The 18,670-nt window shown below is 39.7% G+C and overlaps 1 long non-coding RNA gene across 1 annotated transcript; it reads left to right on the top strand.

Annotated features, from left to right (window-relative positions):
* The first annotated feature begins 245 nt into the window (after positions 1-245).
* LOC142100008 (uncharacterized) lies at positions 246-7,753 on the top strand. Its single transcript, XR_012678653.1, has 3 exons — positions 246-384; positions 5,356-5,508; positions 7,688-7,753. It is a non-coding gene; the product is annotated as an uncharacterized LOC142100008 (long non-coding RNA).
* Positions 7,754-18,670: the final 10,917 nt, after the last annotated feature.

The raw sequence follows: 18,670 nt of genomic DNA, 5'->3' as shown, positions 1-18,670 counted from the left end.
GATTAGCATCAGGCAGCCAGCCAGCAGTATGAAATAACAAGCTGTTCGAAAATCTGCAACAAACTCGGCTAAATCCTCCGTTTGACAGAGCACTATTTATTACATAGATGTAATATGTAATGTGTGTCTGCGTGTTCCACAACAGCCTCACATTACAAGGCTGACCACTGACCTTGGCATATGAACGAACCAAATCCTAACCTACACACATCACTCACTCTGCCGCATTTGGTGGAGTACTGTGGTCTCAATCATTCATGTCAGCTAGACAGCAAATGTGTGGAAAGGAAAGAATCAAAGCCTTCCATTAATTATTGATGGATTACTTGATTACCAGGAGTTGCCAATCTTTGTACGGTGGGAAAATTAGACCAGATATAAGAGGTTAGTGAATTGACTGTAAAAAGATAGATCTTTGGAGAACAACAGAGTTGGTGAAATAAATATTAGAACATTATCTATCTATCTATCTATCTATCTATCTATCTATCTATCTATGTATCTATGTATCTAACTATCTGATATCTATCTATCTATCTATCTATCTATCTATCTATCTATCTATCTATCAATCTAACTATAGGATAGCTATCTCTCTATCTATCTATCTGATATCTATCTATCTATCTATCTGATATCTATCTATCTATCTATCTATCTATCTATCTATCTATCTAACTATCTGAAATCTATTTATCTATCTATCTATCTATCTATCTATCTATCTATCTTACTATAGGATAGCTATCTCTCTATCTATCTATCTATCTGATATCTATCTATCTATCTATCTATCTATCTATCTATCTATCTAACTATCTGAAATCTATTTATCTATCTATCTATCTATCTATCTATCTATCTATCTATTATCTATGTATCTATCTATTATCTATCTATCTATCTATCTATCTATCTATCTATCTATCTATCTATCTATCTCCTATCATTCTATCTATTATCTATCTATCTAACTCCTATCTATCTAGCTATCTATCTATATCCTATCTATATATCTATATATCTATCTATCTCATATCTATCTATCTATTATTTGTCTATTTCCTATCTATCTATCTATCTATCTATCTATCTATCTATCTATGTCATATCTATCTATCTATTAACTATCTATCTATCTATCTATCTATCTATCCATCCAACTATCTATCTCATATCTATTATCTATCTATCTATTATCTATCTATCTATCTATCTATCTATCTATCTATCCACATTCATACTTATATGTGCAGCATACCATACAGAAATTAAGAGATCTGACATTGTGGGGTTTGTCCATTAATATGGCTCATATAGTAATGAGATATCAGCTTATATCAGTCTAGTACATGCTCTTCAGTAGCTTAGTATAATATGAATCTTTGATCCGTATGTCGCCCCACTCCCCCCTTTCTGAATTGGAAATGTAAATGTACCTTACTCTGCTGTTTGGCCCATAACTTGAGTGACAGCGTCACTGTCCAAATTAGAAACACAAAGAGGTGGACAAGCAGCAGGAGGTCCAGCCATCTGGTACTGGGCAGACAGACCCCTAGACCTGTTAGTGCTGTCGGCCATGCCAATAGTGTTCATCTTCCATCCCCATTTACCAACATGTTCATTAAGGATCCTGATAGTGTCAATAGATTTACCATCATACAGTCCGTCAGAGGCGCGTTAGGAGGAGGAGTCGGGTAGGGTTATGGTGCACTTGAATGGTAATGAAATTAATCATTACTATATGGGGGGGTGTCGCTCTCTTTCCCCCTCCTCGTGCAAAAGTCCAAGATCCACTCTGCTCCATTGTGAAGAGATTCGTTGTATGTAAAAACTGAATCCAAGTAATACAGCATGGCTGCTTTATGTACATTTGTACTCAGAACCCTTAGAATGACACTAATATGTAATCAAGCATGATGTCAAGGTGTTTTCCACATACCTATTATAGTTTTATTTAAATCCCCCTTCCCCTACACTAGTCCTTTGGAGGGTGTATCACAGTTCCCTGACGTGTTCTAAGTTTTCTCCACCAGTAATTATAACTAGAAGTGATGGTGATACTCGCCGATTAGCAGTAAATATAAGTACTTGTCCTGTCAAACTTCAGTTGACTCATTTTTCTGAAGATTTATCGGAAGGGACAATGCCTTAGTCATGTCATGTAGTAGGAAGTGCATTTCTCATGAGCAAGGGGAGAGTCCAATCTTAACGATAAAATCAGAGGAAAAATCAATTGGTGGGATAAGGGAAATGTGTGGGATATTCCTACTGCTTGTTCCCAGGAAGAACAGCAATTCCTGTTAGTCATTTCCTAAGACGTCCACTCATAAGATCATATTATATTTCCTACAGGAGGAAAAAATACTTTGTTCGGAAGATAATTCATTGAAGATTACTTTAGATTATAATGAAATATTTTCCCCTTTCTCTTGATAAGCACAGAAAACATATATGTTAAATAATAATAATAAAAAAGATTAATAAATTCAATATAGTTGAAATATAAATTTCATTTTAACACTTCAATCAGTCCTTTGACATTACCTTGAAAAGCAATTTGATTTCTCCTCAAACATATGCTGACAATTTAACATATTATAATAATAGGAAAATGAGTAATTGGAAGGTGTTTTATCTGGTAATGATTATACCGCGTTACTCTAATCCCATAATTGTGTGAAGGTATAGCAGGTGTTTCTTAAAGGGACACTGCCCTAGAAATATATTTAGCATGAACTTTTTATTGTCACTAAACTAAATAATAGTAACTTTGCGGCTGCCCACCTTTAACCTGCTGCTACAGACGGACAGAGAGGAATCGTACCCCATAAATCTCACAGCTTGCACAAGATTGTCCCAGTGTTGAGAGAGAATTCCATTGTTGCTGGTTTGTTCTCAAACGTGTTGGGGTGTCTCGTATTATGGTACAATGGTCAATTAGAGTCATTCACAGGACAGTTCAGGGTTGCTAACATGGTGTTAGGGGGGCTATCGCGGAGTAGAAATAGGCGGTCCGGGGAGTAGCCAGGGGCGTCTTGATTCTCAGCACTTTGAAGGACGGTTTCTTCATCATCATCATCATCAACGTCATCATCAGCTATTTATATGGCGCCACTAAATCCGCAGCACTGGTTTCTTGGCACGTACCTTACACACAATGGAGACAGACATTTAATTGGCTAGACAGGTGGATCTCAAAATTTCTCAGCTCGAGGCCCTGGCTGCGGCACCCCTGTGAGAACGCCGCTGCACCCCAGGGAACAGCAGCGCACAGTTTGGGAACCACTGCGCTAGACCTATTTTTAGGCGTATGCATCCTGATAGTTCCCTAGGAACCAAAGAATCACTGAGACATAGAGTGAATCTATCATTCGCCAACTTTGCATAGCAAATACATGCGGGGTGATGTTGTGGTATCATGAACCATGTGCTCTGGCTCACTGGGCTAAACACTAACAGCCCCCCCATTTACATTTATAAGCCCATATGTATCAAGCAACCCTGAGATTATTGTTATTGTCTTGTATTTATAAGGCTCACACAGCACCGCACATAGGGGGTTAGAACAACAAAATGACAAGATTGCTTAACTATATACAGATAAGAACAATGGGTACAGATAAGCAGGATAATACATGGAAATTCCCTGGGTTGTATAGATCCAGGTCTACACTGTGTGTTGCAAACGTTTCTCAAAATATAGTATAATGGTCACATATTATACAGCACTGAAAAGATCAGTGCATATATATTCATTCACATCAGTTCTTGCCTTAAAGGAGCTTATAATCTACAATCTGCAGACGTGTACCAATGCCAGACACCAGTTAATTTAGCAGAATGGTTTTGGATTAATCTGCAGAGAAATAAGTCCATATTTGTATTTATTTTTTCATATATTTTGCTTAATATTATTATTATTATATATAAAGAGCTGATGATAGCTGATGATGACTGAAAACCCCTATTAAACCACAAGCAGCTTCTAAACAGGTTACATCTTCTATGGCATTCGAAAATATCCTGAATATACAGCAAAGATCCTCTCATTTTCAGTTGCAATACACCTTTGTCTGTTGAGAGCTGTTTTGTTATAAATTAGATTCTGTGTTTGTGAATCCTGGATATCACTCTCTTCGATGGAATAATAGCTCAATTCTTGTTTGCTTAAGGTGTTAGGAAACGATGTTGAGGATGAGCCAAGGAATTCTAAATTATTTCAATTTCCACCATCATCCGTGGAGTACTTAGTAAAATACTGAGTGTCCCTCTTTATCTGCACTAAAACCCTCGTGTTAAAGCACCGACAAAATAGAAATTGCACTCTCACTGTATCATAAGATGGGAGATGGCTTATAGCTCTAGAAAATAAAATCTTAGAAAATCTGTAAACAAATCACATTAGATGATTTCCACTAAAGTTCAGAAAAGCTATTTGTGCTGAGGCATAAATAACTAGCGGTATTATCACTGTTTCAAACCACTGTGATGAAACAGATGGTGAAAGTAGTAAAGATAATTGTAAAGTTGGAATTATGAGCTATTTGTGAGAAAGCACTTTCAGTAGATTTGCAAAGAGCGAGGGGAGGAAAGGCATTATGGCGTGCATTTAGGCTTTTTGAGCAAATGTCCACCTGCATATCCTCTACAAGTGTATTCCTCTTAATGTCCATCCTGCAATTCTGAAAAGTCCTTAATGACTTGTGTTTCATCCTCCTAATTAAGACCCTTCAATCCCGGCGTGGGAATCTGATTTTTCCATGTATGGGCGGTTATTTGGCTGCTGCTTGTCATCTTGCTTTGCTTTCTAATTAAAATATTGTGAAGTGGTTACATTATTGTTCAAGTCCCATTTCCGTTTTGTTTTGTTTTCTTTAAAAGAATGGTCTTATAAGGGTTTGGAAAGAAACTTCTCATTTGGTCCACAATGACCATACGCAAACAAGGATTTTGAAATACTTTGAATTAAAAGGGGTCAGAGAGCACCTCCTGCCTGGAAAAAGGCGATTCTGTGGTTGCGTGATTAGCCAACCCTGTTATAACATCACTCGAACCTAGCCTGCCCAGCAGGACCGAATACCCTGGGACATTTGGGCACGCAAAGAAAATGTGGGTCCTTCCCTAGAGAAAAAACAGCCTTATCCTGCACTTGTAGAATTGGCAACATACCCATTGCTGCCAGATCCTTTGGGACTTGTGGTACACCATCAAAAATACAATAAAATAAAACTAAAACACACTGAAACCAGGAAAAAAAAGTAATTTATTAAACGAAAAATACTCCCCCACACACCCTCCTTTACCAATTTATTGCTTACCTATATCCATGTGGACCCTCTTCTTTTTTTCCAGCTCGAAATCCGTGTGGGAACCAATAAAACAAGACCTATTTCAGATGGTAACATGCTCTGCAAGGCGTCACGACCCAACTGACAGGCTGGGAGGATACAATTCAGAGCAGCTTCGCTCTGATTGGTCAGAACATGGCAAAGCCTCTCTCTATTGGTTAGTAGTAAATACACCTCACGTGCAGTAGAAACGCTATGACTTACATTGATACATTGTAATCCATTGATAAATTCAATGATACATTGAATTTCCAGCAACAACACCTGACAATCAGATATATCAAATCATACATCATCAACAGGGTAGACTTTAAACCCCCACCCTCTCCCATCCAATGTGACTATATTATATCGGATTCAATATAGTATTTAACTAATGTTGTCTGGGCTCTTAATAAGAACCTGTGCTTAATCTTGAACATTGTCTACTGCATTTATTTTCTAAACATATATAAATATAGATAAATATAAGTAATACATATGTATATAAGTAAACAGTGGCAAACGCAGGATTTGTAGAGGGGGGTTTCCACACCACATCACCAGTGGGCATGACCAGCATGCATGTGGGCATGGCTATAATATTAGACAGTGCTTGGCTGCTCTCCAACTCTTCCTATCCCTATAAACCATATAATATACATGGGCAATGCTGCGTGCACTACTGTTAGGTTAGCTCTCCCTTTTCAAGTAGAGCCGTGTGAGGCGGAGGCAGGGTCCAGCCACCTCAATTATACAGTGCCCCAGGCTTGGAGGGGGGTTCTAGGCACTAGGAATCCCTCCCTAGGTTTACCTATGGTAATTTAGCATCAGACTGGGGGTGACCTACACCTCCTTATTTATATTATAATGCATAGCAAACTGGTAGGTACGGAAAACAATTTCTCACTTGCCGCATTGCCTCCTTTTGACTGGATGGGAGAATTTTTATATTTGCCCTGCATTAGGCTGGAGCCCATACCCACTGTGAAGATACGTGGTTCCCAAATTACTCAGACACAGTATTAAAGGGAAAAATAGAAGGATGATTTATTCTGCAGAACAGGATTAAATACAGCACGGTCCACTTAATGATACCAGCTCCAACAAGTGAGGAAATCAGTTCAAATAAATCCAGTGAGATAGGTACAACATGGCCCCCTTAACAAGTGAGGAACTTAGTTCAAATAAATCCAGCGGGATATGTTCCATAGCGAATTTCTGGCAGAGCATCACCTCTTGGCCAAAATCAGTCACACACATGTCCAGCTCCCAGGGTAGCCTCTATTATCACCTCCTAATCTCACTTTGGGAACTGCCTGCTCATGGGAGTTGCAAATGGTCTTGATTGGTGGGCTTCTCATACTATCCTACCTCCCCAGGTATCCTCCATCAGGTGACCTCTGCTGGGTCCGGCTCCTGGGTGTCTATAGAGCTCACTAGTGGACAATAGGGAGCAAACAGAAGAAACAATGGTACCTTATTCACACAAGCAAAATTACTTCTGCTGTCCTGTTATTTTCACACAATATGGCAATATTCTTTTTATTTCCAATACATACAATATTGCAGGTAATAGCAAGGGCAAAATGTACCTAATAACTTGAACTAATAATACACATAATACATCAATGCTCTGCTGTATATACTTAGAGTGGGTAAAGGATTAAAAAGTACATTAAACTGTGAGAAATGGGTGATGAATAAAAAGTTCTCAGTCCATTAGCTCACCATTCCTTCACACCCACACAACACTATTTATTTATTTATTTTATTTTAGGCCCTGTTTGCAACTTTCATTTTTGTGTCCTTTTCACAGGTTTTAAAGGGTGTGGTAGGCCCTTATGGGCTGTGTATTCAACAATGATCTAGGTGGCCTTGAGGCTCCAAATCCCCTAAACCTTCGATGAGAGTTAGTTTCCGGTGCCAGAGTATTGTCAGATCCTAGGATAAAGTGACCCCTTGCAGCGAAGGGGTTTCTAAAGATCCTGGCTTCCTACGGGATCTTTTTGGTCTCCAGAGGTTGGGTATAGCGGGGGCCCTTCCTCTTTTTAGGAGGGCCTGACGTTTTCCGCAACCTTGTGCACTTTGTTTAGTTTTACACCTTTGTTGCACTTGGAGCATAATAGCACCTATCCCAGGCTTAAAAAAAATTCCTTTTAGGTCCATATACTTTACGGACAGCCGACACAGTAAGCAATCAGTTAAAGGGGATCCTTTTCCCCTGTTAGTATTAGCAGTAGTGCTTTGTATCTTGGTAATGACGGGGTACCTGGAGTTTCATAAACTTCTGTTAGCTGAGGAAATAAAAGCATGAAATATTAAAGAAATAATTTCTCTTTCTACCTTAAATAAAGGTGAAATCCATTTGAAACATTCCTCACAACAAGGAGAACTGCAGTAGGTCCAATGCCATGGACTCCCCCATGGAAAGAGAGATACTCGTTACCAGTTACCACTGGCAAAGTCTCTTGCAATCTGGTTGTAGCTGCTGGATCAGGTGAGAGTCTCAGTCACTGGAACTTCACAGCTTGTTGATAGGTTGGGGCTGCTATAAAAATGACTACTTTTTAAAATTCTAAATTATATAGTTTTTGAAGTCTGAAGCTTTTACCGGTGCACTGCAGGAGAGTGTCTAATGAGTCCTTCAGCATTGCAGTCCTGTCTCCCCCCCTTTCCCCATCAAACTTAAAAATTGTAATGGGCAGTAAGTGCACTCCTACACAGATAAATGAATAAATGGAACTTGAAATTGGGCTGATGAAAAGCAAAATAAATGGTTACCCATCAGGGTTTCTACAGAACCAGAAACGCGTTGGGTACCAGGAGCTGAGTTCTTATTTGAAATAAATAAAATATGTTCTTATTGGTTTTTTTTACTGTTAAAAAACGAAAAGAGAACAAAAATCAGTGTTTGTGTTCCTATGCAATGTATACATATGAACACTGCCAATATTTTAGTACAAATAAATGTGTGATTGAAATTCTTGGACGCGTTCTGCGTGATCATTTAAGCACATATGCAAAAAAGAAAAAAATTGTTGCACACAGTGACAACCAGAATTAAGTAAAGTAGCAGCTGATTTCTCTTCCTGAAGATACTCAGCATTCCATATATAAAAATAATGTTTTTATCTGGAGAGAGGACATTTACCAGCACGTTAGATGTTCTAGATTAATCTAAAATAAAAAATTGTACTAGTTTTGTCCTTTTATGTTCCAGTTATAAGGCTGCCAATACTGAATCCATATAATGAACATAATTTCTATCTTTCTATAGGGATTGCTGATCTTCCCTTACTGTAACTGTTGATAATTTTAGTATTGTGTGGCAAGAGCCCACTTCTGGTGAAACACACACAAACAACTTCTTGCTTTTTACTTTGTCTTACTGTCAGAATGGTAAAGTACTTGACAACATAAAGATTCCATACAGTTTCTTATGACCCTAAACACTAAATAAACAGAGACCAGTTCTCTAGACACTGGCCAGCTTTTTTAACAGTGGTCAAACTGAACTATGAAACAAAGAGGATTGTATACCTTCCACAGCCCTAGTTTAATGGACAGGTGACACTCCTACCTTCTCTTTAAAAAGGAGCTGATTCTGTTTGATTACTCGTACTGCAGACAGGCCCTGTAGCTGTGGGAAACAGCACTTTCAAACCAAGTAAGTTAAATCAGACTCTATACCATTATTTTGTCACACTTATGCCTTCCACCTGTTAAACTAGGTGCACTGTTGCACAAGTGTGTCACTCTGCTTCCATCCTTTCTCTGCAGATTGCCAGCTAAGTACCTTCCTCTGTTATAATTGTCACATATATGGTAACATTGTCTTCGACTTTGTTGTAGTTTTTTGGGACTTTAAAGGATAAGCCCAAATTTACGGTCTTATCTCTGAACCAAAAATATAGACTCAGTAGGTCTGTTTAGTAAATATGCCTACCCTACATTCAGTCAGCGATTAGATACACTTTCTAGTATTAGATGGTACATATCAAGTGCTTGTTATGAATGTCTCCAATATTCAAGGGGGAAATTACACAATGGGTTATTAACTCTTTAGCATATTCCTAAATAGCCGAAGTAGTATGTATCAATGATTACTGACTAATGGTTATCAATATAATAATTTTTGTCAAACTATGTAAAACTTGTGCCAAAGCACGTTCAGTTCTGCAAACATTGCTCTGTCCCAGGGGGAGGGCTGGCAAATTTCAGCCGGGGGCAAGACTCATGTTAAAAGGAAATAAATGTAGTTTGCCCAGTGAGCCAGCCCAAGGTAGACCACTATGGGACCGGCCTGGTGGGCAGATGCCCCCCTGCCCCCCAGCACAGCCTGCCCCTGCTCTGTCCATGGCAATATTTGTCCAAAATTCAGAAGTGAACAGAACAGCTCCTTGCTATTTGCAATCTGTCCTTGGGTACCAGTTTGCCCACTCCCCACCCCTTTGTATCACTTACAGGCTTACTGTTCCATTTCTAAGGCTGGGCAAACGCTACAGAAATGTTCTCCCGATGTGATATCTATAACGATTATACCGATGACTGATTAAAAAAAAGTCCCGATCAGCATGCAAACTCCTGTGTACACACTATACACATTTTACTTTCAGATCTGTGCTCTTCAGCTGTCATAACCATCGGCTGAAAACATCATGACTCTGTAAACCCTATAGAGATCCTGATCATCAGAGCGTACACAGTGCACTATTGGAATGACATTGTTCCATCATTGAACAAGATTTTTAGTTCTGTTTAAAAATCAAATGAAGCGATACAATGAGCATTGGAACGATAATCGCTCATCATTTCAGTGCACACACTAATGCAATATTATCATCATCATCATTTATTTATATAGCGCCACTAATTCCGCAGCGCTGTACAGAGAACTCACATCAGTCCCTGTTCCATTGGAGCTTACAGTCTAAATTCCCTAACACACACACACACACAGACACATAGACTAAAGTCAATTTAATAGCAGCCAATTAACCTACCAGTATGTTTTTGGAGTGTAGGAGGAAACCAGAGCACCCGGAGGAAACCCACACGAACACAGGGAGAACATACAAACTCCGCACAGATAAGGTCATGGTTGGCTGGGAGGCAGAAGTGCTAACCAATAAGCCACCGTGCTGCCCTGCATTTGATGAGGTCGAACAGGGGTTTATTGGGTTATTGGCCCCGATAATCAACTGAAGACCCTGTTGTGTGTACCCAGCCTTAATTTGCAAATAGGCTGAGAAACAGGTATTTGTAATATGCTGTATATTAATAAAAATAATAATAATCACCAGGAATGTAGATGTGGGTGATCAGATCTGGATGGACTGGGACGGGGGTGTTTCCCGTATCTTTGACTGTCCTTACTTTGTTTTACGACTTTTCTTTTTAAAATGTTGGGCAGTATGTGATAATATAATAGAACAACAAATTATAAAAGCAGGCTTACGAAAACCCCATGCAAAATACATCTATTAGATGGGCGTCAAATGCAGACTTGCATTAGTTCTACAATCACAACCTTTGCTGGCTGGCAGTCGCCATAATGATTTCTCTGCAGCGCGGCGTTGCTGTGCTAGATATACTGAAAACAAACATGCATGATCTGTTTTACTGACGTGCAGCTTCACCTACACGCAGAGCAATCCTGGAAAATCTGCACCTCGCTAGGTGTTGTGAAACTACAAGTCCCAGCATACTCTGCTGGTTATCGGCTATTGGCTATGGAGAGCTTCTTAATTAAATCAAAATTAAATAATGTATCTTAGTTTGACTTGTACTAACAAGTAAAAAAATGTAGCATAATTCCATTCTGAATTTGAAAGATTAGGGGGTAAATGTATCAAGCTGAGAGTTTTTCGGTGGGTTTGCAAAACCAATCAGATTCTAGTTATCATTTATTTAGTACATTCTACAAAATGACAGCTAGAATCTGATTGGTTGCTATAGGCAACATCTCCACTTTTCAAACCCGCCGGAAAACTCTCAGCTTGATACATTTACCCCCAGATATTAACCAAAGAGAAGGACATTCGTTCTTTTTGCTGTACTAACTCCCCGTGGCTAGGAAGGCGTTAAACTAATTTACAAGGTGCTAAATCAAAAATGAGTCTTCCTGCTTCTGGATATTCTCCACACCGACTTTAGCTAGTCTTGTTTATACAGTACTAAATCCTTGTAAACTCAGACGGAGCAAATCTGTTATCTGACCTCGCCTGTAAGGCTATTTGAACACCTGCAGATTTATGAACTTCAGATGTCTGTTAGGTTTAGGTTAGACGTCATTTCCAAACCAATACCTCACATGGAGAAGCCTCCTGATTGATTGCGATTCCTTTTTATCTTGTTTTGACCACATCCAGTTTTCAACTATCAGAGGAAAAGGACAAGTTATTAATCCCGCTGTGCGCTGTGTACCTAGTTTTTCAAACTCCAAATCTTTTAATAGAATATTTTAATTAATCTTTCAACATGTTACCTGATCAGGATGCTGAACCGAAAGGTCAGCCGAGTTCTCCCGTAAATGATGGTTTTAAAAAAGTGCCCGTGGCCGAGATTTTTTATAACGCACAAAAATCTCTTTTGTTCAGCAGTGATTAAGTATTGTGAGTGCACTTTACAATGGGGACTGATGTAATAAATTAGAGCGAGGATGAAAATATCCATTTAAAATTTTGTATCTCAAAGGATCTAGTCACAGTGAGAGGTATAATCAATGCAGAGAAGATGCTTTGACTCTAAAGGAAAGAATTTTTTTTTCCTCTTACACCTCCACCTTGTGACATTATCATTCATCTCGTCGCAGTGACACAATAAGGCTTTGTGGCTCATTGTACCATATTGTGCATTAATGGAGAGACATAAAATCACCAAATGTACTAAAAACTTTAAGATGAGAACTTCATTAAATTAAATTTTACATAGTTACGCTTACAAAATTCAGGACATGGGCATGTCAATGTCACAATGGGGGTGTTGTCATGACAACATTAGTGGTCTGTGCCATGGAGGTGAGCTTAGAGCTTGTGAAGAGCTAGGCCAGGCTTGGCCAACCTGTGGCTCTCCAGGTGTTGTGAAACTACAAGTCCCAGCATTCCCTGCCAGCTATCAGCTGGCTATCTGCTGGCAAAGCATGCTGGGGCTTGCAGTTTAACAATGCCTAGCTCTGGTTGACCCCTCCTGAGTTAGGCTATGTCTTAGCCACGGCTCCTCACCCATTCATTGCCACGTACACTAGTAACTGGTGCGCTTGGCACCTGTCCACTGCTACTCTTCTATGCAGAACATCAGTGGATGGGATATATATCCCAAGTTCCCACTATGGACAGAGTCCTCAAATCGAGACTGTCCTAAATAAAATTGGTGGAAGGGTTTCCTTATGCAGTGTTTGCCAAGCCAAGGTCCTCAGTCCCACTTCTATGCTGCAGCAGAAGAACTCGCCCATGTCTCCACCAATCCGATACATCAGTCCAGAGCCGTAACTTAAAATTTTAGCACCTGAGGCGAGAAAGAAAAATCTGCCCCTCCCAGCCCTCAATTTTAACAAAACGAACCTAAAATATTCATAAACTGCGCCCCCTTTAGCATTACGCCCCAGGCGGTTGCCCCTATCGCACAGCCCTTGTTATGGCCCTGCTTCAGCCCCTTTTCCAGATGACATTGTTAGGGGTTGTGCTTACTGTGAAGGACCAAGTTGAAGGTGCTTCCAGTGAAAAGAAAGAAAAGTTCCATGATGCCCGTAGGGGGGGGGGGGGGGGGGGGGAAGGATTAGCGCCGGTCAGGCGAAAACTACCTGTGGTTAATGCTGACCCTTTTCAAGTGTCATTGGTCCAGCAATTCCCAGTCAAATAGGGAAGTAGATACCTGCACCCTGGCCTAAATCAAATAAAAAAGTTTAATTTCATTACTAAATGCCATCAGTGTGCCCAAAATCCCAGTGTTTCCAAGACAGCTGCCCCTTGTGCCCTACTCCTTTAAAAAATATTATATATATATATATATATATATATATATATATATATATATTCATATATCATCATCATCATCATTATTTATTTATATAGCACTTTAATATATAAACCCCAGTAAGCAATAGCAATTACATCACTTAACAATACAGTATTCCAATTACAGATGTATAAACTCCTGTTAGCAATAAGCAATAATTTTATATAACATACACCTCATTGTAGATTGTAGGGACATTACCAGTTACTTTCAAGTTATTTGCCCTCTCTAAAACATGATGCAAAAAATTATTGGTGACACCTAATACCCTTATATTTAACACTAAGGGATATATTTACTAAATTGCGGGTTCGAAAAAGTGGAGATGTTGCCTATAGCAACCAATCAGATTCTAGCTGTCACTTTGTAGAATGTACTTAATAACTGACAGCTAGAATCTGATTGGTTGCTATAGGCAACATCTCCACTTTTTCAAATCCTCATTTTAGTAATATATAAGAGCTAGTTTACCTGATATATTTACACTAAGGGGCGTATTCAATTTTTAGCGAGATCCCCGGAAAATGAGCGCTCGAAAAATATTAGCGTTATTACGGTAATTACTCGCTGAATTTCATCTCGCAGCTCCCTGAGCTGCGAGATGAAATTCAGCGAGTAAACTACCGTATTAACGGTATTTACGCGCATATTACCGTATAAATGGTAATATTTTTTGAGCGCTCGTTTTTCTGGGGATCTCGCTAACAATTGAATACCCCCCTAATAATGTCATATTGCAAATTACGGGTGAAAAACCAACAGTTTGTGTAACATCATGAAGGATTCTCCAACTAATAGTTTTTGGTTTTATGATGTTGCCCTAAAATGCAGCAACTTTACCACAAAATGTTTTTAGCTTGTCAAGATGGCAGACAACTTATACAACAAACAATTTTTCCTTGGTCACCACTAACACTGACCTAACATAGACCGCCTGTCTATTGGACAGCTTGTCCAGCACCCACCCACAGGAAACACTAAGCTCATCCCCCACTCTAGCCTGATTGACAGGTTGCACACCTTTGTCTACACCCCCTTAGTCAGACACGACCCATCTTCCTAGATAAAGGTGATTAGAACAGGCTCGATGTTTGGTAGACCTCATTCTAGCCATATCCTGTGGCCTGCTAGCCACAAGGGAAGATTCTCTGCTAAACATATGTCAGTCACTTTGCCACAAAGTATATACACACACGTGTGTGTGCTTTTATATGTGTAAGATGCTATATCTGACATTGTATATAATACAATTATGTAATTCTCTCGAAAAGTCCATATTATTCTTCGTCATCATTACTATATTTATAAACTGCAGAAGTCCATTCTACATAGCACACCCTCCAAATTGACCCCTTCTGCCCAGCACAAAATGCTCGGAATCCAATCTTCCGCTTAATTTATGATTGCTGTAACCTGGGCTGAATTAATTAATCAATTGAGTTTTTAAACACAATCTTATCAATTCATGTATTCCACACACACTGCAATAGCAAAATGAAGTGGAGAGTTTGGAAGTAGTATTCTGTACCATGTAGAAGGGTCTGATGTAGGGGCAGCATGGTGGCTCAGTGGTTAGCACTTCTGCCTCACAGCACTGGGGTCATGAGTTCAACTCCCAAACTTGGACTTATCTGTGTGGAGTTTGTATGTTCTCCCCGTGTTTGCGTGGGTTTCCTCCGGGTGCTCCGGTTTACTCCCACACTCCAAAACATACTAGTAGGTTAATTGGCTGCTATCAAATTGACCCTAGTCTGTCTGTGTCTGTGAGTGTGTGTGTGTGTGTGTGTGTGTGTTAGGGAATTTAGACTGTAAGCTCCAATGGGACAGGGACTGATGTGAATGAGTTCTCTGTACAGCGCTGCAGAATCAGTGGTGCTATATAAATAAATGATGATGATGATGACATAAAATTCAAATACCTTACGTTATACACATGAATTTTCAGCCACAGTTTCTCTGCCTAGTAGAACTTCTGAGCCACTTTCTGAAACATAGAGAGACAAAATGCCTTGTCAGAGAGGCTTCTGCCACAAGTCTTTCAACGTCATTGTTATATGGTCAATACCCCTAACCCCTGAACTACTCGTATTTTCCCTGCAGGTGGCTTATAGAAAAATTCCTAATCTTATCCTAGATATTGTCAGTTCTGTTCATTCCTTAAACACAAGTGATTTTCTTAATCTTAAATCTTTACGTCTTAGCTGATTTGCCATCTTATTCAAAGCAGCAACGTCCCTAGGTCACATGCTTGTGTGCTGACCATGTTAACACAATCTAAAAATCACAATGACAACAGGGGGATTGTTTACAATATCTACTAGCTGTCACACTCCCCTACAAATTGTTCTGTACTAGGCTACGGCCTTTTTGGTCTTACCCAAAATCCAGCCCTGGATAAAAATTTATTTCCACGGGAATTCCAGTAAAGTTTCCTAATAGCTGCTGTCTTCTACAAACCCCGACAATGGCCTATGTTCTTCACAAAATGAAATGAAAATTACATTGTCTGATATCATTCCTGGCTGAACTCTGCTTCACTTCAATCATTCAATCCTTATCAATACAATGTACCATCTTTTCTAGATTCCTTAGATAGATAAGTATTAGTTCTCAATCTGTTTCCTAACTGGAGCAGGATATATTTTGTATATCGCTATAAATGTTATTCTCACCCCCCCCCCCCCCCCTCTCACTGCGGTTCTGTGAGAGAAAATGTGCGAGGCTTCGGAATGTACACAATCTCATCTGCTATAATCATTAACATTGCTGCAGAGGTGTCATATTTCTGGTAACTTTCTATTACTGCAAATTCTGTACACATCACTGGAAAGAACTCAACCTGTCAGCAACAATTTAAAAAGAAATGTTTGAAAAGTAAAATTGCTAAAACAGCAACGAGGTTGCAACGAAGCGAATGAGGGCATGATTAGCGGAGTTGCTTTCCTAGATGACGAACCAACCCTGCAAACCAGCATCTTAATCAAGGTGCAACATTTTATTTACGTTCTCATTTTAAATGACATCCTTAACATTTATTTAATTTTAAAGTGACCTAATGTGTATGTGTCACACACAAACACCATGTAGGTGTACTGAAGCAATATTCAATGAATACAACCTATGATTTTTCTAGGACAAAGAGGCAGGAGGCACACAACCTCTAAGGGGAGTGGATGCTTTCTGCACACACATTTAGCAGACACAAGAACCCAGCAGTTAGTTGCCTCTTTCACCTGAAAGTAGAATTGACAGGAACAGGTTCTTGTAACACAAGCACCGATGAGATGTATAACTGCTGAGAGCTGATACAACTACCCTAATGTGGAACCAGAAACAACGTAACTGTTTTTCTATTTCTGGTGTGAACTGCATAGTTAGTTTTTGTGTTGTGTCAATTTTGGGAAAACTCAAATTTTATACTCATGGAAAGTAACAATTCACAAACTGAATGTCACGCTTCAATGCAGAAAGCTGGAAATCACAGCTATGGAGCCTGATATATGATGAAAGCTTAAGACATTTATTGAACAGGTATAAACCAGAAAATACAGGAAATGGTGCGAGCCAAGTATTGCAGATATTGAACAAGGATTTCTGAGTGAAGCTGAAAACTGGTAGCAATAAGAAGTACAGCTGATGCAGGTAGAATTACCAAGTGGAGAGAAATACGGTACAGTGATGTCAGCAGCAGCATGTAGAAGTCCCAGAGAACAGGAGAAGCAGGAGAACACAACAATAAGGAACAGCACCATAACAACAAAGACCAGCACAGATAACTGGGAGAGGCAGATATAAGTAGGGAGCCACCAAGTGCAGGTGATTATTAGTGCAGCAGGTTAACCCCTAGTAGTAAGAAGAAGCAAGGCACAATAGCAGCACCTCTGGTGGATGAGAAGTACTGCCGGACAATATATTCAATTTAACAAGTCCAATATAATCCCAGAGGCAGGAGCTGCCAATACAAAGCAGGATGCAGATGCAATGCTGAATAGAAGGTGAAGGCAGACCCTGACACTGAGCCAAGGAATATACGTGCTGGTCCCTCATTCTCACCTTTATGGAAAAACTGTGGCTACAAAAATCTGAACGGTGGCAAATGCAGGATTTCTAGAGGAGGGTTTCCATGCCATCCCACCAGAGGGGGCATGAGCAGCATGTAAGGGGTATGGCTATCATTTTAGACAGTGCTAAGCTGCTCTCCAACTCTCCCATCCAAATAAATAGGTAAACGGATAAATGGTGGGTGAGTCACGATTTTGGGTGACTGTCGTGCTCAGAAATAGACGCAGCTCCCAGAGCAATGTGAAGCAGAAAAATACCTCCAGACTGCCCCTGAAATTGGACAAAGTCCTGACTTAACAGGACAGTAACCCAAAATATGGACTGCCCTACCAAAATCAGGAGAGATAGCAGACTACTGCTCTTCCTACCTGTTCTTGCAGCTCTCACTACCGGCCTGTTCTGGTGTCTTAAGCTCAGTTGCTGCTTGTCTGGATTCTGGAATATTGGAAACCTGCTAGGAAAAAGGATAGGTACATGAAATATGGAAAGCCTAGCAATGAGTGAACACTCTAGTCCTTCCTCCCCCTAACCAGCAATGACATTAGATCACAAGCACTCATATTTAATAAGGTTTCCCTGCACGCAGCCTCAGCATTAAATTAATAGCACTCACATTTAACAAATAGACCTATTTCCCCCTAACCTGCACCAGCATTATATTACTAATATCCACATTTAATAAACATACTTCAAACATTAAATTATTAGTATTCACATTTAACAAACTCAGCCTGGTATTTAATTAATAGCTCCAAAAGCAACCCAGCATAAAATGAAGAGTCCCATAGCTCCTTCTTAATTAACTATGCCATAACCTACTATTAAATTAAATAGTCCACACCATCAAATAAATAGCCCCAACCATCACCCCACCAATAAATCAAAAGCTCCATCATTTAATAATTTACTCCCTCCTTCACCCTACCATGAAATAAACAGTTCACACCATCCCACATTACATTAAGAGCCATCCACCTCCCCACGTTATATTAAGAGCCACCCCCTCTCCCTACACTTACATTAAAAGCCCTTTTCACTCTCACTCATGCTTCCATTAAAAGGCCCATGTCTCCCCACACTTACATTAAAACATTAAATTCCTTCTTCCCCAGAGTCACTTTCTTCATATGGCGCTGTATCTTGCTATCGGCACTGGTCTTCTATGCCTTCACATATTAGACATGCCCGTAGTGGGGGAGAAAGGGGTAGGTGTCCACAGACAGGGAGAGAGGGGGGGAATAATCGGTCAGAATGATCCA

The sequence above is a fragment of the Mixophyes fleayi genome, chromosome 8, assembly GCF_038048845.1.
Source record: "Mixophyes fleayi isolate aMixFle1 chromosome 8, aMixFle1.hap1, whole genome shotgun sequence".
Classification (NCBI taxonomy): domain Eukaryota; kingdom Metazoa; phylum Chordata; class Amphibia; order Anura; family Limnodynastidae; genus Mixophyes; species Mixophyes fleayi.
Note: the sequence above shows the minus strand (reverse complement) of the source record. Positions and strands in the feature narration are given on the sequence as shown.